This window comes from Oncorhynchus kisutch, unplaced genomic scaffold (genome assembly GCF_002021735.2).
Source record: "Oncorhynchus kisutch isolate 150728-3 unplaced genomic scaffold, Okis_V2 scaffold2548, whole genome shotgun sequence".
NCBI classification, from domain to species: domain Eukaryota; kingdom Metazoa; phylum Chordata; class Actinopteri; order Salmoniformes; family Salmonidae; genus Oncorhynchus; species Oncorhynchus kisutch.
This window is the reverse complement of record NW_022264493.1, coordinates 1-20,860: the sequence shown is the minus strand read 5'-3', so window position 1 is coordinate 20,860 and position 20,860 is coordinate 1. Positions and strand designations below refer to the sequence as shown.

The 20,860-nt window shown below is 41.3% G+C and overlaps 34 non-coding genes across 34 annotated transcripts; all 34 read right to left on the bottom strand.

Moving 5' to 3' along the window:
* Positions 1-210: 210 nt before the first annotated feature.
* Positions 211-292, bottom strand: trnas-cga (transfer RNA serine (anticodon CGA)). The gene has a single exon. It is a non-coding gene; the product is annotated as a tRNA-Ser (tRNA).
* Positions 293-1,427: 1,135 nt separating this feature from the next.
* trnas-aga (transfer RNA serine (anticodon AGA)) lies at positions 1,428-1,510 on the bottom strand. Its single transcript has one exon. It is a non-coding gene; the product is annotated as a tRNA-Ser (tRNA).
* A 207-nt stretch (positions 1,511-1,717) lies between these two features.
* On the bottom strand, positions 1,718-1,799 carry trnas-uga (transfer RNA serine (anticodon UGA)). The gene has a single exon. It is a non-coding gene; the product is annotated as a tRNA-Ser (tRNA).
* A 221-nt stretch (positions 1,800-2,020) lies between these two features.
* Positions 2,021-2,102, bottom strand: trnas-uga (transfer RNA serine (anticodon UGA)). Its single transcript has one exon. It is a non-coding gene; the product is annotated as a tRNA-Ser (tRNA).
* Positions 2,103-2,323: 221 nt separating this feature from the next.
* On the bottom strand, positions 2,324-2,405 carry trnas-cga (transfer RNA serine (anticodon CGA)). Its single transcript has one exon. It is a non-coding gene; the product is annotated as a tRNA-Ser (tRNA).
* A 1,134-nt stretch (positions 2,406-3,539) lies between these two features.
* On the bottom strand, positions 3,540-3,622 carry trnas-aga (transfer RNA serine (anticodon AGA)). Its single transcript has one exon. It is a non-coding gene; the product is annotated as a tRNA-Ser (tRNA).
* Positions 3,623-3,842: 220 nt separating this feature from the next.
* trnas-uga (transfer RNA serine (anticodon UGA)) lies at positions 3,843-3,924 on the bottom strand. Its single transcript has one exon. It is a non-coding gene; the product is annotated as a tRNA-Ser (tRNA).
* A 219-nt stretch (positions 3,925-4,143) lies between these two features.
* trnas-aga (transfer RNA serine (anticodon AGA)) lies at positions 4,144-4,225 on the bottom strand. The gene has a single exon. It is a non-coding gene; the product is annotated as a tRNA-Ser (tRNA).
* Positions 4,226-5,361: 1,136 nt separating this feature from the next.
* On the bottom strand, positions 5,362-5,444 carry trnas-aga (transfer RNA serine (anticodon AGA)). Its single transcript has one exon. It is a non-coding gene; the product is annotated as a tRNA-Ser (tRNA).
* A 207-nt stretch (positions 5,445-5,651) lies between these two features.
* Positions 5,652-5,733, bottom strand: trnas-uga (transfer RNA serine (anticodon UGA)). Its single transcript has one exon. It is a non-coding gene; the product is annotated as a tRNA-Ser (tRNA).
* Positions 5,734-5,954: 221 nt separating this feature from the next.
* trnas-uga (transfer RNA serine (anticodon UGA)) lies at positions 5,955-6,036 on the bottom strand. Its single transcript has one exon. It is a non-coding gene; the product is annotated as a tRNA-Ser (tRNA).
* A 221-nt stretch (positions 6,037-6,257) lies between these two features.
* Positions 6,258-6,339, bottom strand: trnas-cga (transfer RNA serine (anticodon CGA)). The gene has a single exon. It is a non-coding gene; the product is annotated as a tRNA-Ser (tRNA).
* A 1,136-nt stretch (positions 6,340-7,475) lies between these two features.
* Positions 7,476-7,558, bottom strand: trnas-aga (transfer RNA serine (anticodon AGA)). The gene has a single exon. It is a non-coding gene; the product is annotated as a tRNA-Ser (tRNA).
* A 207-nt stretch (positions 7,559-7,765) lies between these two features.
* Positions 7,766-7,847, bottom strand: trnas-uga (transfer RNA serine (anticodon UGA)). Its single transcript has one exon. It is a non-coding gene; the product is annotated as a tRNA-Ser (tRNA).
* A 221-nt stretch (positions 7,848-8,068) lies between these two features.
* Positions 8,069-8,150, bottom strand: trnas-uga (transfer RNA serine (anticodon UGA)). Its single transcript has one exon. It is a non-coding gene; the product is annotated as a tRNA-Ser (tRNA).
* Positions 8,151-8,371: 221 nt separating this feature from the next.
* On the bottom strand, positions 8,372-8,453 carry trnas-cga (transfer RNA serine (anticodon CGA)). The gene has a single exon. It is a non-coding gene; the product is annotated as a tRNA-Ser (tRNA).
* Positions 8,454-9,589: 1,136 nt separating this feature from the next.
* trnas-aga (transfer RNA serine (anticodon AGA)) lies at positions 9,590-9,672 on the bottom strand. The gene has a single exon. It is a non-coding gene; the product is annotated as a tRNA-Ser (tRNA).
* A 207-nt stretch (positions 9,673-9,879) lies between these two features.
* On the bottom strand, positions 9,880-9,961 carry trnas-uga (transfer RNA serine (anticodon UGA)). The gene has a single exon. It is a non-coding gene; the product is annotated as a tRNA-Ser (tRNA).
* A 221-nt stretch (positions 9,962-10,182) lies between these two features.
* On the bottom strand, positions 10,183-10,264 carry trnas-uga (transfer RNA serine (anticodon UGA)). Its single transcript has one exon. It is a non-coding gene; the product is annotated as a tRNA-Ser (tRNA).
* Positions 10,265-10,485: 221 nt separating this feature from the next.
* On the bottom strand, positions 10,486-10,567 carry trnas-cga (transfer RNA serine (anticodon CGA)). Its single transcript has one exon. It is a non-coding gene; the product is annotated as a tRNA-Ser (tRNA).
* Positions 10,568-11,703: 1,136 nt separating this feature from the next.
* trnas-aga (transfer RNA serine (anticodon AGA)) lies at positions 11,704-11,786 on the bottom strand. Its single transcript has one exon. It is a non-coding gene; the product is annotated as a tRNA-Ser (tRNA).
* Positions 11,787-11,993: 207 nt separating this feature from the next.
* Positions 11,994-12,075, bottom strand: trnas-uga (transfer RNA serine (anticodon UGA)). The gene has a single exon. It is a non-coding gene; the product is annotated as a tRNA-Ser (tRNA).
* A 221-nt stretch (positions 12,076-12,296) lies between these two features.
* trnas-uga (transfer RNA serine (anticodon UGA)) lies at positions 12,297-12,378 on the bottom strand. Its single transcript has one exon. It is a non-coding gene; the product is annotated as a tRNA-Ser (tRNA).
* Positions 12,379-12,598: 220 nt separating this feature from the next.
* Positions 12,599-12,680, bottom strand: trnas-cga (transfer RNA serine (anticodon CGA)). The gene has a single exon. It is a non-coding gene; the product is annotated as a tRNA-Ser (tRNA).
* A 1,135-nt stretch (positions 12,681-13,815) lies between these two features.
* Positions 13,816-13,898, bottom strand: trnas-aga (transfer RNA serine (anticodon AGA)). The gene has a single exon. It is a non-coding gene; the product is annotated as a tRNA-Ser (tRNA).
* Positions 13,899-14,118: 220 nt separating this feature from the next.
* Positions 14,119-14,200, bottom strand: trnas-uga (transfer RNA serine (anticodon UGA)). Its single transcript has one exon. It is a non-coding gene; the product is annotated as a tRNA-Ser (tRNA).
* Positions 14,201-14,419: 219 nt separating this feature from the next.
* On the bottom strand, positions 14,420-14,501 carry trnas-cga (transfer RNA serine (anticodon CGA)). Its single transcript has one exon. It is a non-coding gene; the product is annotated as a tRNA-Ser (tRNA).
* A 1,137-nt stretch (positions 14,502-15,638) lies between these two features.
* Positions 15,639-15,721, bottom strand: trnas-aga (transfer RNA serine (anticodon AGA)). The gene has a single exon. It is a non-coding gene; the product is annotated as a tRNA-Ser (tRNA).
* Positions 15,722-15,941: 220 nt separating this feature from the next.
* Positions 15,942-16,023, bottom strand: trnas-uga (transfer RNA serine (anticodon UGA)). The gene has a single exon. It is a non-coding gene; the product is annotated as a tRNA-Ser (tRNA).
* Positions 16,024-16,242: 219 nt separating this feature from the next.
* Positions 16,243-16,324, bottom strand: trnas-cga (transfer RNA serine (anticodon CGA)). Its single transcript has one exon. It is a non-coding gene; the product is annotated as a tRNA-Ser (tRNA).
* A 1,138-nt stretch (positions 16,325-17,462) lies between these two features.
* trnas-aga (transfer RNA serine (anticodon AGA)) lies at positions 17,463-17,545 on the bottom strand. Its single transcript has one exon. It is a non-coding gene; the product is annotated as a tRNA-Ser (tRNA).
* Positions 17,546-17,765: 220 nt separating this feature from the next.
* trnas-uga (transfer RNA serine (anticodon UGA)) lies at positions 17,766-17,848 on the bottom strand. Its single transcript has one exon. It is a non-coding gene; the product is annotated as a tRNA-Ser (tRNA).
* Positions 17,849-18,068: 220 nt separating this feature from the next.
* Positions 18,069-18,150, bottom strand: trnas-cga (transfer RNA serine (anticodon CGA)). Its single transcript has one exon. It is a non-coding gene; the product is annotated as a tRNA-Ser (tRNA).
* A 1,440-nt stretch (positions 18,151-19,590) lies between these two features.
* Positions 19,591-19,672, bottom strand: trnas-uga (transfer RNA serine (anticodon UGA)). Its single transcript has one exon. It is a non-coding gene; the product is annotated as a tRNA-Ser (tRNA).
* Positions 19,673-20,860: the final 1,188 nt, after the last annotated feature.

Genomic DNA, 20,860 nt, shown 5'->3' with positions numbered 1-20,860 from the left:
TTAAGAAACAGTCCTTAACCAGTCGGCAATCTGATTCTGTAGATTTTACTTCGGTAAAGACTAGACTTTCTACTGAAGAGCCTATTTGAAATGTTTGTCAAGGAAAAAATATTCTGAGCACTTGAATCAAAGGACAAGTCCATGTATTAAGCACATTATCCATATCATGTCACCTAGGATATGTTAAAAAGGAAAACTGGTTTGCCGTAGCGCTGTGAGCAGGGTTCGAAGCTGCGCGGGGAGACCCCATTGGATTTCGAGTCCAACGCCTTAACCTCTGGGCCATCACAGCTTCTCCTGTTATTTACAGACCCTTAACCAGTCCGCTATCTCGTTCTGTCCATTTTACCTCTAAAGTGAGCAGATTATTGCTATTGAAGAGCCTACTTGAAACGTTTGTCATGGAAGATCAATTCTGAGCACTTGAATCAAAGGACATGTCCAAGCATTATCCATATCAAGTCCCCAATGACATGTTACAAATAAAGACTGGATTGTCAAAGCGCTGCTCGCAGGGTTCAAACCTGCACTGGTCAACCCCAATGGATTTTGAGTCCAAAAATGTAACCATTCTGCAATCACAGCTTTCTGAGTTACCTCACACAAGGACAAAAGTATCCAAATTCAACTGCCTAGTTGATTTTTTTTCCAAGCAAAGTAAAAAAAAAAGAAGCAATTTTCTAAGCACTTCAATCGTTGGACGAGCACATAAAGTAAGGACAATTTAAATTCAAAGGAGATGGACCCAATTGTTAAAGGTCTACTTTATCATCACCCAGTAAGCAGAGTTGAACACTGTACAGGGAGAATACATTGGACTTCAATTACAATGCTTAAACCACTTAGCCATCAAAGCAGTAGGAATCTAAGGAAATTGATGAGGAGAAAGCAGAAGTGGGCTATATGCTTCAAGCAAGTTAAGAACATGGGTGGGGAGACCACATTGAAATTCAGGTCCAACGTCTAAAGAACTCGGCCATTGCAGCTGTTGGAATGCAAGTAAAGGGATTGGGACTTGGAAACAGACATCATTGGTGAAAAATGGTAAACTTGATGGCACAACATTTTGATCTTATTGCGCCAAGTAACCTCGGTCCTTTCCAAAGCTGTGAATGTTGGAAGTTTAATGTGCAAGTCAAAAAACTATGTGCAGAGAATGTACAAGTGGACTATTCACTGAGAATAAGATTTAAAAAGGAGCAGAGAGACCCAATGGGGTTTCAAGTCTGAGGACATACCCACATGGCTCTCAGAAATTCCATAATACATCTAATACAAACAACAGTACTGAAGAAACTATTTGAACTGTTTGCCAATGGAGATATACTCTGAGCACCTGAATCAAAGGACAAGTCCATGCATTAAGCACACATTATCCATATCAAGTCTCCAATGACATGTTGCAAATAAAGACTGGTTTGTCAAAGCGCTGTGAGCAGGGTTCGAACCTGCGCGGGGAGATCCCATTGGATTTCTAGTCCAACGCAATTTACCACTCGGCAATCACAGCTCGCTATGTTAAGAAACAGTCCTTACCCAGTCGGGCTATCTGATTCTGTACATTTTACTTCTGTAAAGACTAGACCTTCTACTGAAGAGCCTGTTTGAACTGTTTGTCAAGGAGTTTTATTCTGACCACCTGAGCCATGCATTAAGCACACATTATCCATATCAAGTCTCCAATGACATGTTGCAAATAAAAACTGGTTTGTCAAAGCGCTGTGAGCAGGGTTCGAACCTGCGCGGGGAGACCCCATTGGATTTCAAGTCCAACGCCTTAACCACTCGGCCATCACAGGCTGCTACATTAAAAAACAAATCCTTAACCAGTCGGCTATCTGATTCTGTAGATTTTACTTCGGTAAAGACTAGACTTTCTACTGAAGAGCCTATTTGAAATGTTTGTCAAGGAAAAAATATTCTGAGCACTTGAATCAAAGGACAAGTCCATGTATTAAGCACACATTATCCATATCATGTCACCTAGGATATGTTAAAAAGGAAAACTGGTTTGCATTAGCGCTGTGAGCAGGGTTCGAACCTGCGCGGGGAGACCCCATTGGATTTCAAGTCCAACGCCTTAACCACTCGGCCATCACAGCCTGCTACATTAAAAAACAAATCCTTAACCAGTCGGCTATCTGATTCTGTAGATTTTACTTCGGTAAAGACTAGACTTTCTACTGAAGAGCCTATTTGAAATGTTTGTCAAGGAAAAAATATTCTGAGCACTTGAATCAAAGGACAAGTCCATGTATTAAGCACACATTATCCATATCATGTCACCTAGGATATGTTAAAAAAGAAAACTGGTTTGCCGTTGCACTGTGAGCAGGGTTCGAACCTGCGCGGGGAGACCCCATTGGATTTCGAGTCCAACGCCTTAACCTCTCGGCCATCACAGCTTCTCCTGTTATTTACAGACCCTTAACCAGTCCGCTATCTCGTTCTGTCCATTTTACCTCTAAAGTGAGCAGATTATTGCTATTGAAGAGCCTACTTGAAACGTTTGTCATGGAAGATCAATTCTGAGCACTTGAATCAAAGGACATGTCCAAGCATTATCCATATCAAGTCCCCAATGACATGTTACAAATAAAGACTGGATTGTCAAAGCGCTGCTCGCAGGGTTCAAACCTGCACTGGTCAACCCCAATGGATTTTGAGTCCAAAAATGTAACCATTCTGCAATCACAGCTTTCTGAGTTACCTCACACAAGACAAAAGTATCCAAATTCAACTGCCTAGTTGATTTTTTTTCCAAGCAAAGTAAAAAAAAAAAAAGCAATTTTCTAAGCACTTCAATCGTTGGACGAGCACATAAAGTAAGGACAATTTAAATTCAAAGGAGATAGACCCAATTGTTAAAGGTCTACTTTATCATCACCCAGTAAGCAGAGTTGAACACTGTACAGGGAGAATACATTGGACTTCAATTACAATGCTTAAACCACTTAGCCATCAAAGCAGTAGGAATCTAAGGAAATTGATGAGGAGAAAGCAGAAGTGGGCTATATGCTTCAAGCAAGTTAAGAACATGGGTGGGGAGACCACATTGAAATTCAGGTCCAACGTCTAAAGAACTCGGCCATTGCAGCTGTTGGAATGCAAGTAAAGGGATTGGGACTTGGAAACAGACATCATTGGTGAAAAATGGTAAACTTGATGGCACAACATTTTGATCTTATTGCGCCAAGTAACCTCGGTCCTTTCCAAAGCTGTGAATGTTGGAAGTTTAATGTGCAAGTCAAAAAACTATGTGCAGAGAATGTACAAGTGGACTATTCACTGAGAATAAGATTTAAAAAGGAGCAGAGAGACCCAATGGGGTTTCAAGTCTGAGGACATACCCACATGGCTCTCAGAAATTCCATAATACATCTAATACAAACAACAGTACTGAAGAAACTATTTGAACTGTTTGCCAATGGAGATATACTCTGAGCACCTGAATCAAAGGACAAGTCCATGCATTAAGCACACATTATCCATATCAAGTCTCCAATGACATGTTGCAAATAAAGACTGGTTTGTCAAAGCGCTGTGAGCAGGGTTCGAACCTGCGCGGGGAGATCCCATTGGATTTCTAGTCCAACGCAATTTACCACTCGGCAATCGCAGCTCGCTATGTTAAGAAACAGTCCTTACCCAGTCGGGCTATCTGATTCTGTACATTTTACTTCTGTAAAGACTAGACCTTCTACTGAAGAGCCTGTTTGAACTGTTTGTCAAGGAGTTTTATTCTGACCACCTGAGTCAATGGACAAGTCCATGCATTAAGCACACATTATCCATATCAAGTCTCCAATGACATGTTGCAAATAAAAACTGGTTTGTCAAAGCGCTGTGAGCAGGGTTCGAACCTGCGCGGGGAGACCCCATTGGATTTCAAGTCCAACGCCTTAACCACTCGGCCATCACAGCTTGCTACGTTAAGAAACAAATCCTTAACCAGTCGGCAATCTGATTCTGTAGATTTTACTTCGGTAAAGACTAGACTTTCTACTGAAGAGCCTATTTGAAATGTTTGTCAAGGAAAAAATATTCTGAGCACTTGAATCAAAGGACAAGTCCATGTATTAAGCACATTATCCATATCATGTCACCTAGGATATGTTAAAAAGGAAAACTGGTTTGCCGTAGCGCTGTGAGCAGGGTTCGAAGCTGCGCGGGGAGACCCCATTGGATTTCTAGTCCAACGCCTTAACCTCTCGGCCATCACAGCTTCTCCTGTTATTTACAGACCCTTAACCAGTCCGCTATCTCGTTCTGTCCATTTTACCTCTAAAGTGAGCAGATTATTGCTATTGAAGAGCCTACTTGAAACGTTTGTCATGGAAGATCAATTCTGAGCACTTGAATCAAAGGACATGTCCAAGCATTATCCATATCAAGTCCCCAATGACATGTTACAAATAAAGACTGGATTGTCAAAGCGCTGCTCGCAGGGTTCAAACCTGCACTGGTCAACCCCAATGGATTTTGAGTCCAAAAATGTAACCATTCTGCAATCACAGCTTTCTGAGTTACCTCACACAAGGACAAAAGTATCCAAATTCAACTGCCTAGTTGATTTTTTTTCCAAGCAAAGTAAAAAAAAAAAGAAGCAATTTTCTAAGCACTTCAATCGTTGGACGAGCACATAAAGTAAGGACAATTTAAATTCAAAGGAGATGGACCCAATTGTTAAAGGTCTACTTTATCATCACCCAGTAAGCAGAGTTGAACACTGTACAGGGAGAATACATTGGACTTCAATTACAATGCTTAAACCACTTAGCCATCAAAGCAGTAGGAATCTAAGGAAATTGATGAGGAGAAAGCAGAAGTGGGCTATATGCTTCAAGCAAGTTAAGAACATGGGTGGGGAGACCACATTGAAATTCAGGTCCAACGTCTAAAGAACTCGGCCATTGCAGCTGTTGGAATGCAAGTAAAGGGATTGGGACTTGGAAACAGACATCATTGGTGAAAAATGGTAAACTTGATGGCACAACATTTTGATCTTATTGCGCCAAGTAACCTCGGTCCTTTCCAAAGCTGTGAATGTTGGAAGTTTAATGTGCAAGTCAAAAAACTATGTGCAGAGAATGTACAAGTGGACTATTCACTGAGAATAAGATTTAAAAAGGAGCAGAGAGACCCAATGGGGTTTCAAGTCTGAGGACATACCCACATGGCTCTCAGAAATTCCATAATACATCTAATACAAACAACAGTACTGAAGAAACTATTTGAACTGTTTGCCAATGGAGATATACTCTGAGCACCTGAATCAAAGGACAAGTCCATGCATTAAGCACACATTATCCATATCAAGTCTCCAATGACATGTTGCAAATAAAGACTGGTTTGTCAAAGCGCTGTGAGCAGGGTTCGAACCTGCGCGGGGAGATCCCATTGGATTTCTAGTCCAACGCAATTTACCACTCGGCAATCGCAGCTCGCTATGTTAAGAAACAGTCCTTACCCAGTCGGGCTATCTGATTCTGTACATTTTACTTCTGTAAAGACTAGACCTTCTACTGAAGAGCCTGTTTGAACTGTTTGTCAAGGAGTTTTATTCTGACCACCTGAGCCATGCATTAAGCACACATTATCCATATCAAGTCTCCAATGACATGTTGCAAATAAAAACTGGTTTGTCAAAGCGCTGTGAGCAGGGTTCGAACCTGCGCGGGGAGACCCCATTGGATTTCAAGTCCAACGCCTTAACCACTCGGCCATCACAGGCTGCTACATTAAAAAACAAATCCTTAACCAGTCGGCTATCTGATTCTGTAGATTTTACTTCGGTAAAGACTAGACTTTCTACTGAAGAGCCTATTTGAAATGTTTGTCAAGGAAAAAATATTCTGAGCACTTGAATCAAAGGACAAGTCCATGTATTAAGCACACATTATCCATATCATGTCACCTAGGATATGTTAAAAAGGAAAACTGGTTTGCATTAGCGCTGTGAGCAGGGTTCGAACCTGCGCGGGGAGACCCCATTGGATTTCAAGTCCAACGCCTTAACCACTCGGCCATCACAGCCTGCTACATTAAAAAACAAATCCTTAACCAGTCGGCTATCTGATTCTGTAGATTTTACTTCGGTAAAGACTAGACTTTCTACTGAAGAGCCTATTTGAAATGTTTGTCAAGGAAAAAATATTCTGAGCACTTGAATCAAAGGACAAGTCCATGTATTAAGCACACATTATCCATATCATGTCACCTAGGATATGTTAAAAAAGAAAACTGGTTTGCCATAGCGCTGTGAGCAGGGTTCGAACCTGCGCGGGGAGACCCCATTGGATTTCGAGTCCAACGCCTTAACCTCTCGGCCATCACAGCTTCTCCTGTTATTTACAGACCCTTAACCAGTCCGCTATCTCGTTCTGTCCATTTTACCTCTAAAGTGAGCAGATTATTGCTATTGAAGAGCCTACTTGAAACGTTTGTCATGGAAGATCAATTCTGAGCACTTGAATCAAAGGACATGTCCAAGCATTATCCATATCAAGTCCCCAATGACATGTTACAAATAAAGACTGGATTGTCAAAGCGCTGCTCGCAGGGTTCAAACCTGCACTGGTCAACCCCAATGGATTTTGAGTCCAAAAATGTAACCATTCTGCAATCACAGCTTTCTGAGTTACCTCACACAAGGACAAAAGTATCCAAATTCAACTGCCTAGTTGATTTTTTTTCCAAGCAAAGTAAAAAAAAAAAGAAGCAATTTTCTAAGCACTTCAATCGTTGGACGAGCACATAAAGTAAGGACAATTTAAATTCAAAGGAGATAGACCCAATTGTTAAAGGTCTACTTTATCATCACCCAGTAAGCAGAGTTGAACACTGTACAGGGAGAATACATTGGACTTCAATTACAATGCTTAAACCACTTAGCCATCAAAGCAGTAGGAATCTAAGGAAATTGATGAGGAGAAAGCAGAAGTGGGCTATATGCTTCAAGCAAGTTAAGAACATGGGTGGGGAGACCACATTGAAATTCAGGTCCAACGTCTAAAGAACTCGGCCATTGCAGCTGTTGGAATGCAAGTAAAGGGATTGGGACTTGGAAACAGACATCATTGGTGAAAAATGGTAAACTTGATGGCACAACATTTTGATCTTATTGCGCCAAGTAACCTCGGTCCTTTCCAAAGCTGTGAATGTTGGAAGTTTAATGTGCAAGTCAAAAAACTATGTGCAGAGAATGTACAAGTGGACTATTCACTGAGAATAAGATTTAAAAAGGAGCAGAGAGACCCAATGGGGTTTCAAGTCTGAGGACATACCCACATGGCTCTCAGAAATTCCATAATACATCTAATACAAACAACAGTACTGAAGAAACTATTTGAACTGTTTGCCAATGGAGATATACTCTGAGCACCTGAATCAAAGGACAAGTCCATGCATTAAGCACACATTATCCATATCAAGTCTCCAATGACATGTTGCAAATAAAGACTGGTTTGTCAAAGCGCTGTGAGCAGGGTTCGAACCTGCGCGGGGAGATCCCATTGGATTTCTAGTCCAACGCAATTTACCACTCGGCAATCGCAGCTCGCTATGTTAAGAAACAGTCCTTACCCAGTCGGGCTATCTGATTCTGTACATTTTACTTCTGTAAAGACTAGACCTTCTACTGAAGAGCCTGTTTGAACTGTTTGTCAAGGAGTTTTATTCTGACCACCTGAGCCATGCATTAAGCACACATTATCCATATCAAGTCTCCAATGACATGTTGCAAATAAAAACTGGTTTGTCAAAGCGCTGTGAGCAGGGTTCGAACCTGCGCGGGGAGACCCCATTGGATTTCAAGTCCAACGCCTTAACCACTCGGCCATCACAGGCTGCTACATTAAAAAACAAATCCTTAACCAGTCGGCTATCTGATTCTGTAGATTTTACTTCGGTAAAGACTAGACTTTCTACTGAAGAGCCTATTTGAAATGTTTGTCAAGGAAAAAATATTCTGAGCACTTGAATCAAAGGACAAGTCCATGTATTAAGCACACATTATCCATATCATGTCACCTAGGATATGTTAAAAAGGAAAACTGGTTTGCATTAGCGCTGTGAGCAGGGTTCGAACCTGCGCGGGGAGACCCCATTGGATTTCAAGTCCAACGCCTTAACCACTCGGCCATCACAGCCTGCTACATTAAAAAACAAATCCTTAACCAGTCGGCTATCTGATTCTGTAGATTTTACTTCGGTAAAGACTAGACTTTCTACTGAAGAGCCTATTTGAAATGTTTGTCAAGGAAAAAATATTCTGAGCACTTGAATCAAAGGACAAGTCCATGTATTAAGCACACATTATCCATATCATGTCACCTAGGATATGTTAAAAAAGAAAACTGGTTTGCCATAGCGCTGTGAGCAGGGTTCGAACCTGCGCGGGGAGACCCCATTGGATTTCGAGTCCAACGCCTTAACCTCTCGGCCATCACAGCTTCTCCTGTTATTTACAGACCCTTAACCAGTCCGCTATCTCGTTCTGTCCATTTTACCTCTAAAGTGAGCAGATTATTGCTATTGAAGAGCCTACTTGAAACGTTTGTCATGGAAGATCAATTCTGAGCACTTGAATCAAAGGACATGTCCAAGCATTATCCATATCAAGTCCCCAATGACATGTTACAAATAAAGACTGGATTGTCAAAGCGCTGCTCGCAGGGTTCAAACCTGCACTGGTCAACCCCAATGGATTTTGAGTCCAAAAATGTAACCATTCTGCAATCACAGCTTTCTGAGTTACCTCACACAAGGACAAAAGTATCCAAATTCAACTGCCTAGTTGATTTTTTTTCCAAGCAAAGTAAAAAAAAAAAGAAGCAATTTTCTAAGCACTTCAATCGTTGGACGAGCACATAAAGTAAGGACAATTTAAATTCAAAGGAGATAGACCCAATTGTTAAAGGTCTACTTTATCATCACCCAGTAAGCAGAGTTGAACACTGTACAGGGAGAATACATTGGACTTCAATTACAATGCTTAAACCACTTAGCCATCAAAGCAGTAGGAATCTAAGGAAATTGATGAGGAGAAAGCAGAAGTGGGCTATATGCTTCAAGCAAGTTAAGAACATGGGTGGGGAGACCACATTGAAATTCAGGTCCAACGTCTAAAGAACTCGGCCATTGCAGCTGTTGGAATGCAAGTAAAGGGATTGGGACTTGGAAACAGACATCATTGGTGAAAAATGGTAAACTTGATGGCACAACATTTTGATCTTATTGCGCCAAGTAACCTCGGTCCTTTCCAAAGCTGTGAATGTTGGAAGTTTAATGTGCAAGTCAAAAAACTATGTGCAGAGAATGTACAAGTGGACTATTCACTGAGAATAAGATTTAAAAAGGAGCAGAGAGACCCAATGGGGTTTCAAGTCTGAGGACATACCCACATGGCTCTCAGAAATTCCATAATACATCTAATACAAACAACAGTACTGAAGAAACTATTTGAACTGTTTGCCAATGGAGATATACTCTGAGCACCTGAATCAAAGGACAAGTCCATGCATTAAGCACACATTATCCATATCAAGTCTCCAATGACATGTTGCAAATAAAGACTGGTTTGTCAAAGCGCTGTGAGCAGGGTTCGAACCTGCGCGGGGAGATCCCATTGGATTTCTAGTCCAACGCAATTTACCACTCGGCAATCGCAGCTCGCTATGTTAAGAAACAGTCCTTACCCAGTCGGGCTATCTGATTCTGTACATTTTACTTCTGTAAAGACTAGACCTTCTACTGAAGAGCCTGTTTGAACTGTTTGTCAAGGAGTTTTATTCTGACCACCTGAGCCATGCATTAAGCACACATTATCCATATCAAGTCTCCAATGACATGTTTCAAATAAAAACTGGTTTGTCAAAGCGCTGTGAGCAGGGTTCGAACCTGCGCGGGGAGACCCCATTGGATTTCAAGTCCAACGCCTTAACCACTCGGCCATCACAGGCTGCTACATTAAAAAACAAATCCTTAACCAGTCGGCTATCTGATTCTGTAGATTTTACTTCGGTAAAGACTAGACTTTCTACTGAAGAGCCTATTTGAAATGTTTGTCAAGGAAAAAATATTCTGAGCACTTGAATCAAAGGACAAGTCCATGTATTAAGCACACATTATCCATATCATGTCACCTAGGATATGTTAAAAAGGAAAACTGGTTTGCATTAGCGCTGTGAGCAGGGTTCGAACCTGCGCGGGGAGACCCCATTGGATTTCAAGTCCAACGCCTTAACCACTCGGCCATCACAGCCTGCTACATTAAAAAACAAATCCTTAACCAGTCGGCTATCTGATTCTGTAGATTTTACTTCGGTAAAGACTAGACTTTCTACTGAAGAGCCTATTTGAAATGTTTGTCAAGGAAAAAATATTCTGAGCACTTGAATCAAAGGACAAGTCCATGTATTAAGCACACATTATCCATATCATGTCACCTAGGATATGTTAAAAAAGAAAACTGGTTTGCCATAGCGCTGTGAGCAGGGTTCGAACCTGCGCGGGGAGACCCCATTGGATTTCGAGTCCAACGCCTTAACCTCTCGGCCATCACAGCTTCTCCTGTTATTTACAGACCCTTAACCAGTCCGCTATCTCGTTCTGTCCATTTTACCTCTAAAGTGAGCAGATTATTGCTATTGAAGAGCCTACTTGAAACGTTTGTCATGGAAGATCAATTCTGAGCACTTGAATCAAAGGACATGTCCAAGCATTATCCATATCAAGTCCCCAATGACATGTTACAAATAAAGACTGGATTGTCAAAGCGCTGCTCGCAGGGTTCAAACCTGCACTGGTCAACCCCAATGGATTTTGAGTCCAAAAATGTAACCATTCTGCAATCACAGCTTTCTGAGTTACCTCACACAAGGACAAAAGTATCCAAATTCAACTGCCTAGTTGATTTTTTTTCCAAGCAAAGTAAAAAAAAAAAGAAGCAATTTTCTAAGCACTTCAATCGTTGGACGAGCACATAAAGTAAGGACAATTTAAATTCAAAGGAGATAGACCCAATTGTTAAAGGTCTACTTTATCATCACCCAGTAAGCAGAGTTGAACACTGTACAGGGAGAATACATTGGACTTCAATTACAATGCTTAAACCACTTAGCCATCAAAGCAGTAGGAATCTAAGGAAATTGATGAGGAGAAAGCAGAAGTGGGCTATATGCTTCAAGCAAGTTAAGAACATGGGTGGGGAGACCACATTGAAATTCAGGTCCAACGTCTAAAGAACTCGGCCATTGCAGCTGTTGGAATGCAAGTAAAGGGATTGGGACTTGGAAACAGACATCATTGGTGAAAAATGGTAAACTTGATGGCACAACATTTTGATCTTATTGCGCCAAGTAACCTCGGTCCTTTCCAAAGCTGTGAATGTTGGAAGTTTAATGTGCAAGTCAAAAAACTATGTGCAGAGAATGTACAAGTGGACTATTCACTGAGAATAAGATTTAAAAAGGAGCAGAGAGACCCAATGGGGTTTCAAGTCTGAGGACATACCCACATGGCTCTCAGAAATTCCATAATACATCTAATACAAACAACAGTACTGAAGAAACTATTTGAACTGTTTGCCAATGGAGATATACTCTGAGCACCTGAATCAAAGGACAAGTCCATGCATTAAGCACACATTATCCATATCAAGTCTCCAATGACATGTTGCAAATAAAGACTGGTTTGTCAAAGCGCTGTGAGCAGGGTTCGAACCTGCGCGGGGAGATCCCATTGGATTTCTAGTCCAACGCAATTTACCACTCGGCAATCGCAGCTCGCTATGTTAAGAAACAGTCCTTACCCAGTCGGGCTATCTGATTCTGTACATTTTACTTCTGTAAAGACTAGACCTTCTACTGAAGAGCCTGTTTGAACTGTTTGTCAAGGAGTTTTATTCTGACCACCTGAGCCATGCATTAAGCACACATTATCCATATCAAGTCTCCAATGACATGTTGCAAATAAAAACTGGTTTGTCAAAGCGCTGTGAGCAGGTTTCGAACCTGCGCGGGGAGACCCCATTGGATTTCAAGTCCAACGCCTTAACCACTCGGCCATCACAGGCTGCTACATTAAAAAACAAATCCTTAACCAGTCGGCTATCTGATTCTGTAGATTTTACTTCGGTAAAGACTAGACTTTCTACTGAAGAGCCTATTTGAAATGTTTGTCAAGGAAAAAATATTCTGAGCACTTGAATCAAAGGACAAGTCCATGTATTAAGCACACATTATCCATATCATGTCACCTAGGATATGTTAAAAAGGAAAACTGGTTTGCATTAGCGCTGTGAGCAGGGTTCGAACCTGCGCGGGGAGACCCCATTGGATTTCAAGTCCAACGCCTTAACCACTCGGCCATCACAGCCTGCTACATTAAAAACAAATCCTTAACCAGTCGGCTATCTGATTCTGTAGATTTTACTTCGGTAAAGACTAGACTTTCTACTGAAGAGCCTATTTGAAATGTTTGTCAAGGAAAAAATATTCTGAGCACTTGAATCAAAGGACAAGTCCATGTATTAAGCACACATTATCCATATCATGTCACCTAGGATATGTTAAAAAAGAAAACTGGTTTGCCATAGCGCTGTGAGCAGGGTTCGAAGCTGCGCGGGGAGACCCCATTGGATTTCGAGTCCAACGCCTTAACCTCTGGGCCATCACAGCTTCTCCTGTTATTTACAGACCCTTAACCAGTCCGCTATCTCGTTCTGTCCATTTTACCTCTAAAGTGAGCAGATTATTGCTATTGAAGAGCCTACTTGAAACGTTTGTCATGGAAGATCAATTCTGAGCACTTGAATCAAAGGACATGTCCAAGCATTATCCATATCAAGTCCCCAATGACATGTTACAAATAAAGACTGGATTGTCAAAGCGCTGCTCGCAGGGTTCAAACCTGCACTGGTCAACCCCAATGGATTTTGAGTCCAAAAATGTAACCATTCTGCAATCACAGCTTTCTGAGTTACCTCACACAAGGACAAAAGTATCCAAATTCAACTGCCTAGTTGATTTTTTTTCCAAGCAAAGTAAAAAAAAAAGAAGCAATTTTCTAAGCACTTCAATCGTTGGACGAGCACATAAAGTAAGGACAATTTAAATTCAAAGGAGATAGACCCAATTGTTAAAGGTCTACTTTATCATCACCCAGTAAGCAGAGTTGAACACTGTACAGGGAGAATACATTGGACTTCAATTACAATGCTTAAACCACTTAGCCATCAAAGCAGTAGGAATCTAAGGAAATTGATGAGGAGAAAGCAGAAGTGGGCTATATGCTTCAAGCAAGTTAAGAACATGGGTGGGGAGACCACATTGAAATTCAGGTCCAACGTCTAAAGAACTCGGCCATTGCAGCTGTTGGAATGCAAGTAAAGGGATTGGGACTTGGAAACAGACATCATTGGTGAAAAATGGTAAACTTGATGGCACAACATTTTGATCTTATTGCGCCAAGTAACCTCAGTCCTTTCCAAAGCTGTGAATGTTGGAAGTTTAATGTGCAAGTCAAAAAACTATGTGCAGAGAATGTACAAGTGGACTATTCACTGAGAATAAGATTTAAAAAGGAGCAGAGAGACCCAATGGGGTTTCAAGTCTGAGGACATACCCACATGGCTCTCAGAAATTCCATAATAAATCTAATACAAACAACAGTACTGAAGAAACTATTTGAACTGTTTGCCAATGGAGATATACTCTGAGAACCTGAATCAAAGGACAAGTCCATGCATTAAGCACACATTATCCATATCAAGTCTCCAATGACATGTTGCAAATAAAGACTGGTTTGTCAAAGCGCTGTGAGCAGGGTTCGAACCTGCGCGGGGAGATCCCATTGGATTTCTAGTCCAACGCAATTTACCACTCGGCAATCGCAGCTCGCTATGTTAAGAAACAGTCCTTACCCAGTCGGGCTATCTGATTCTGTACATTTTACTTCAGTAAAGACTAGACCTTCTACTGAAGAGCCTGTTTGAACTGTTTGTCAAGGAGTTTTATTCTGACCACCTGAGTCAATGGACAAGTCCATGCATTAAGCACACATTATCCATATCAAGTCTCCAATGACATGTTGCAAATAAAAACTGGTTTGTCAAAGCGCTGTGAGCAGGTTTCGAACCTGTGCGGGGAGACCCCATTGGATTTCAAGTCCAACGGCTTAACCACTCGGCCATCACAGCCTGCTACATTAAGAAACAAATCCTTAACCAGTCGGCAATCTGATTCTGTAGATTTTACTTCGGTAAAGACTAGACTTTCTACTGAAGAGCCTATTTGAAATGTTTGTCAAGGAAAAAATATTCTGAGCACTTGAATCAAAGGACAAGTCCATGTATTAAGCACATTATCCATATCATGTCACCTAGGATATGTTAAAAAGGAAAACTGGTTTGCCGTAGCGCTGTGAGCAGGGTTCGAAGCTGCGCGGGGAGACCCCATTGGATTTCGAGTCCAACGCCTTAACCTCTCGGCCATCACAGCTTCTCCTGTTATTTACAGACCCTTAACCAGTCCGCTATCTCGTTCTGTCCATTTTACCTCTAAAGTGAGCAGATTATTGCTATTGAAGAGCCTACTTGAAACGTTTGTCATGGAAGATCAATTCTGAGCACTTGAATCAAAGGACATGTCCAAGCATTATCCATATCAAGTCCCCAATGACATGTTACAAATAAAGACTGGATTGTCAAAGCGCTGCTCGCAGGGTTCAAACCTGCACTGGTCAACCCCAATGGATTTTGAGTCCAAAAATGTAACCATTCTGCAATCACAGCTTTCTGAGTTACCTCACACAAGGACAAAAGTATCCAAATTCAACTGCCTAGTTGATTCTTTTTTCCAAGCAAAGTAAAAAAAAAAAGAAGCAATTTTCTAAGCACTTCAATCGTTGGACGAGCACATAAAGTAAGGACAATTTAAATTCAAAGGAGATAGACCCAATTGTTAAAGGTCTACTTTATCATCACCCAGTAAGCAGAGTTGAACACTGTACAGGGAGAATACATTGGACTTCAATTACAATGCTTAAACCACTTAGCCATCAAAGCAGTAGGAATCTAAGGAAATTGATGAGGAGAAAGCAGAAGTGGGCTATATGCTTCAAGCAAGTTAAGAACATGGGTGGGGAGACCACATTGAAATTCAGGTCCAACGTCTAAAGAACTCGGCCATTGCAGCTGTTGGAATGCAAGTAAAGGGATTGGGACTTGGAAACAGACATCATTGGTGAAAAATGGTAAACTTGATGGCACAACATTTTGATCTTATTGCGCCAAGTAACCTCGGTCCTTTCCAAAGCTGTGAATGTTGGAAGTTTAATGTGCAAGTCAAAAAACTATGTGCAGAGAATGTACAAGTGGACTATTCACTGAGAATAAGATTTAAAAAGGAGCAGAGAGACCCAATGGGGTTTCAAGTCTGAGGACATACCCACATGGCTCTCAGAAATTCCATAATAAATCTAATACAAACAACAGTACTGAAGAAACTATTTGAACTGTTTGCCAATGGAGATATACTCTGAGCACCTGAATCAAAGGACAAGTCCATGCATTAAGCACACATTATCCATATCAAGTCTCCAATGACATGTTGCAAATAAAGACTGGTTTGTCAAAGCGCTGTGAGCAGGGTTCGAACCTGCGCGGGGAGATCCCATTGGATTTCTAGTCCAACGCAATTTACCACTCGGCAATCGCAGCTCGCTATGTTAAGAAACAGTCCTTACCCAGTCGGGCTATCTGATTCTGTACATTTTACTTCTGTAAAGACTAGACCTTCTACTGAAGAGCCTGTTTGAACTGTTTGTCAAGGAGTTTTATTCTGACCACCTGAGTCAATGGACAAGTCCATGCATTAAGCACACATTATCCATATCAAGTCTCCAATGACATGTTGCAAATAAAAACTGGTTTGTCAAAGCGCTGTGAGCAGGGTTTGAACCTGCGCGGGGAGACCCCATTGGATTTCAAGTCCAACGCCTTAACCACTCGGCCATCACAGCTTGCTACGTTAAGAAACAAATCCTTAACCAGTCGGCAATCTGATTCTGTAGATTTTACTTCGGTAAAGACTAGACTTTCTACTGAAGAGCCTATTTGAAATGTTTGTCAAGGAAAAAATATTCTGAGCACTTGAATCAAAGGACAAGTCCATGTATTAAGCACATTATCCATATCATGTCACCTAGGATATGTTAAAAAGGAAAACTGGTTTGCCGTAGCGCTGTGAGCAGGGTTCGAACCTGCGCGGGGAGACCCCATTGGATTTCGAGTCCAACGCCTTAACCTCTCGGCCATCACAGCTTCTCCTGTTATTTACAGACCCTTAACCAGTCCGCTATCTCGTTCTGTCCATTTTACCTCTAAAGTGAGCAGATTATTGCTATTGAAGAGCCTACTTGAAACGTTTGTCATGGAAGATCAATTCTGAGCACTTGAATCAAAGGACATGTCCAAGCATTATCCATATCAAGTCCCCAATGACATGTTACAAATAAAGACTGGATTGTCAAAGCGCTGCTCGCAGGGTTCAAACCTGCACTGGTCAACCCCAATGGATTTTGAGTCCAAAAATGTAACCATTCTGCAATCACAGCTTTCTGAGTTACCTCACACAAGGACAAAAGTATCCAAATTCAACTGCCTAGTTGATTTTTTTCTCCAAGCAAAGTAAAAAAAAAAAGAAGCAATTTTCTAAGCACTTCAATCGTTGGACGAGCACATAAAGTAAGGACAATTTAAATTCAAAGGAGATAGACCCAATTGTTAAAGGTCTACTTTATCATCACCCAGTAAGCAGAGTTGAACACTGTACAGGGAGAATACATTGGACTTCAATTACAATGCTTAAACCACTTAGCCATCAAAGCAGTAGGAATCTAAGGAAATTGATGAGGAGAAAGCAGAAGTGGGCTATATGCTTCAAGCAAGTTAAGAACATGGGTGGGGAGACCACATTGAAATTCAGGTCCAACGTCTAAAGAACTCGGCCATTGCAGCTGTTGGAATGCAAGTAAAGGGATTGGGACTTGGAAACAGACATCATTGGTGAAAAATGGTAAACTTGATGGCACAACATTTTGATCTTATTGCGCCAAGTAACCTCAGGTCCTTTCCAAAGCTGTGAATGTTGGAAGTTTAATGTGCAAGTCAAAAAACTATGTGCAGAGAATGTACAAGTGGACTATTCACTGAGAATAAGATTTAAAAAGGAGCAGAGAGACCCAATGGGGTTTCAAGTCTGAGGACATACCCACATGGCTCTCAGAAATTCCATAATAAATCTAATACAAACAACAGTACTGAAGAAACTATTTGAACTGTTTGCCAATGGAGATATACTCTGAGCACCTGAATCAAAGGACAAGTCCATGCATTAAGCACACATTATCCATATCAAGTCTCCAATGACATGTTGCAAATAAAGACTGGTTTGTCAAAGCGCTGTGAGCAGGGTTCGAACCTGCGCGGGGAGATCCCATTGGATTTCTAGTCCAACGCAATTTACCACTCGGCAATCGCAGCTCGCTATGTTAAGAAACAGTCCTTACCCAGTCGGGCTATCTGATTCTGTACATTTTACTTCTGTAAAGACTAGACCTTCTACTGAAGAGCCTGTTTGAACTGTTTGTCAAGGAGTTTTATTCTGACCACCTGAGTCAATGGACAAGTCCATGCATTAAGCACACATTATCCATATCAAGTCTCCAATGACATGTTGCAAATAAAAACTGGTTTGTCAAAGCGCTGTGAGCAGGGTTTCGAACCTGCGCGGGGAGACCCCATTGGATTTCAAGTCCAACGCCTTAACCACTCGGCCATCACAGCTTGCTACGTTAAGAAACAAATCCTTAACCAGTCGGCAATCTGATTCTGTAGATTTTACTTCGGTAAAGACTAGACTTTCTACTGAAGAGCCTATTTGAAATGTTTGTCAAGGAAAAAATATTCTGAGCACTTGAATCAAAGGACAAGTCCATGTATTAAGCACATTATCCATATCATGTCACCTAGGATATGTTAAAAAGGAAAACTGGTTTGCCGTTAGCGCTGTGAGCAGGGTTCGAAGCTGCGCGGGGAGACCCCATTGGATTTCGAGTCCAACGCCTTAACCTCTCGGCCATCACAGCTTCTCCTGTTATTTACAGACCCTTAACCAGTCCGCTATCTCGTTCTGTCCATTTTACCTCTAAAGTGAGCAGATTATTGCTATTGAAGAGCCTACTTGAAACGTTTGTCATGGAAGATCAATTCTGAGCACTTGAATCAAAGGACATGTCCAAGCATTATCCATATCAAGTCCCCAATGACATGTTACAAATAAAGACTGGATTGTCAAAGCGCTGCTCGCAGGGTTCAAACCTGCACTGGTCAACCCCAATGGATTTTGAGTCCAAAAATGTAACCATTCTGCAATCACAGCTTTCTGAGTTACCTCACACAAGGACAAAAGTATCCAAATTCAACTGCCTAGTTGATTTTTTTTCCAAGCAAAGTAAAAAAAAAAAGAAGCAATTTTCTAAGCACTTCAATCGTTGGACGAGCACATAAAGTAAGGACAATTTAAATTCAAAGGAGATAGACCCAATTGTTAAAGGTCTACTTTATCATCACCCAGTAAGCAGAGTTGAACACTGTACAGGGAGAATACATTGGACTTCAATTACAATGCTTAAACCACTTAGCCATCAAAGCAGTAGGAATCTAAGGAAATTGATGAGGAGAAAGCAGAAGTGGGCTATATGCTTCAAGCAAGTTAAGAACATGGGTGGGGAGACCACATTGAAATTCAGGTCCAACGTCTAAAGAACTCGGCCATTGCAGCTGTTGGAATGCAAGTAAAGGGATTGGGGACTTGGAAACAGACATCATTGGTGAAAAATGGTAAACTTGATGGCACAACATTTTGATCTTATTGCGCCAAGTAACCTCGGTCCTTTCCAAAGCTGTGAATGTTGGAAGTTTAATGTGCAAGTCAAAAAACTATGTGCAGAGAATGTACAAGTGGACTATTCACTGAGAATAAGATTTAAAAAGGAGCAGAGAGACCCAATGGGGTTTCAAGTCTGAGGACATACCCACATGGCTCTCAGAAATTCCATAATAAATCTAATACAAACAACAGTACTGAAGAAACTATTTGAACTGTTTGCCAATGGAGATATACTCTGAGCACCTGAATCAAAGGACAAGTCCATGCATTAAGCACACATTATCCATATCAAGTCTCCAATGACATGTTGCAAATAAAGACTGGTTTGTCAAAGCGCTGTGAGCAGGGTTCGAACCTGCGCGAGGAGATCCCATTGGATTTCTAGTCCAACGCAATTTACCACTCGGCAATCGCAGCTCGCTATGTTAAGAAACAGTCCTTACCCAGTCGGGCTATCTGATTCTGTACATTTTACTTCTGTAAAGACTAGACCTTCTACTGAAGAGCCTGTTTGAACTGTTTGTCAAGGAGTTTTATTCTGACCACCTGAGTCAATGGACAAGTCCATGCATTAAGCACACATTATCCATATCAAGTCTCCAATGACATGTTGCAAATAAAAACTGGTTTGTCAAAGCGCTGTGAGCAGGGTTTGAACCTGCGCGGGGAGACCCCATTGGATTTCAAGTCCAACGCCTTAACCACTCGGCCATCACAGCTTGCTACGTTAAGAAACAAATCCTTAACCAGTCGGCAATCTGATTCTGTAGATTTTACTTCGGTAAAGACTAGACTTTCTACTGAAGAGCCTATTTGAAATGTTTGTCAAGGAAAAAATATTCTGAGCACTTGAATCAAAGGACAAGTCCATGTATTAAGCACATTATCCATATCATGTCACCTAGGATATGTTAAAAGGAACACTGGTTTGCCGTTAGCGCTGTGAGCAGGGTTCGAAGCTGCGCGGGGAGACCCATTGGATTTGAGTCCAACGCCTTAACCTCTCGGCCATCACAGCTTCTCCTGTTATTACAGACCCTTAACCAGTCCGCTATCTCGTTCTGTCCATTTTACCTCTAAAGTGAGCAGATTATTGCTATTGAAGAGCCTACTTGAAACGTTTTGTAATGAAGATCAATTCTGAGCACTTGAATCAAGGGACATGTCCAAGCATTATCCATATCAAGTCCCCAATGACATGTTACAAATAAAGACTGGATTGTCAAAGCGCTGCTCGCAGGGTTCAAACCTGCCACTGGTCAACCCCAATGGATTTTGAGTCCAAAAATGTAACCATTCTGCAATCACAGCTTTCTGAGTTACCCTCACACAAGGACAAAAAGTATCCAAATTCAACTGCCTAGTTGATTTTTTTTTTTCCAAGCAAAGTAAAAAAAAAAAAAGCAATTTTCTAAGCACTTCAATCGTTGGACGAGCAAATAAAGTAAGGACAATTTAAATTCAAAGGAGATAGACCAATTGTTAAAGGTCTACTTTATCATCACCCAGTAAGCAGAGTTGAACACTGTACAGGGAGAATACATTGGACTTCATTACAATGCTTAAACCACTTAGCCATCAAAGCAGTAGGAATCTAAGGAAATTGATGAGGAGAAAGCAGAAGTGGGCTATATGCTTCAAGCAAGTTAAGAACATGGGTGGGGAGACAATTGAAATTCAGGTCCAACGTCTAAAGAACTCGGCCATTGCAGCTGTTGGAATGCAAGTAAAGGGCTGGGGACTTGGAAACAGACCTCATTGGTTGAAAAAATGGTAAACTTGATGGCACAACATTTGATCTTATTGCGCCAAGTAACTCGGTCCTTTCAAAGCTGTGAATGTTGGAAGTTTAATGTGCAAGTCAAAAAAACTATGTGCAGAGAATGTACAAGTGGACTATTCACGAG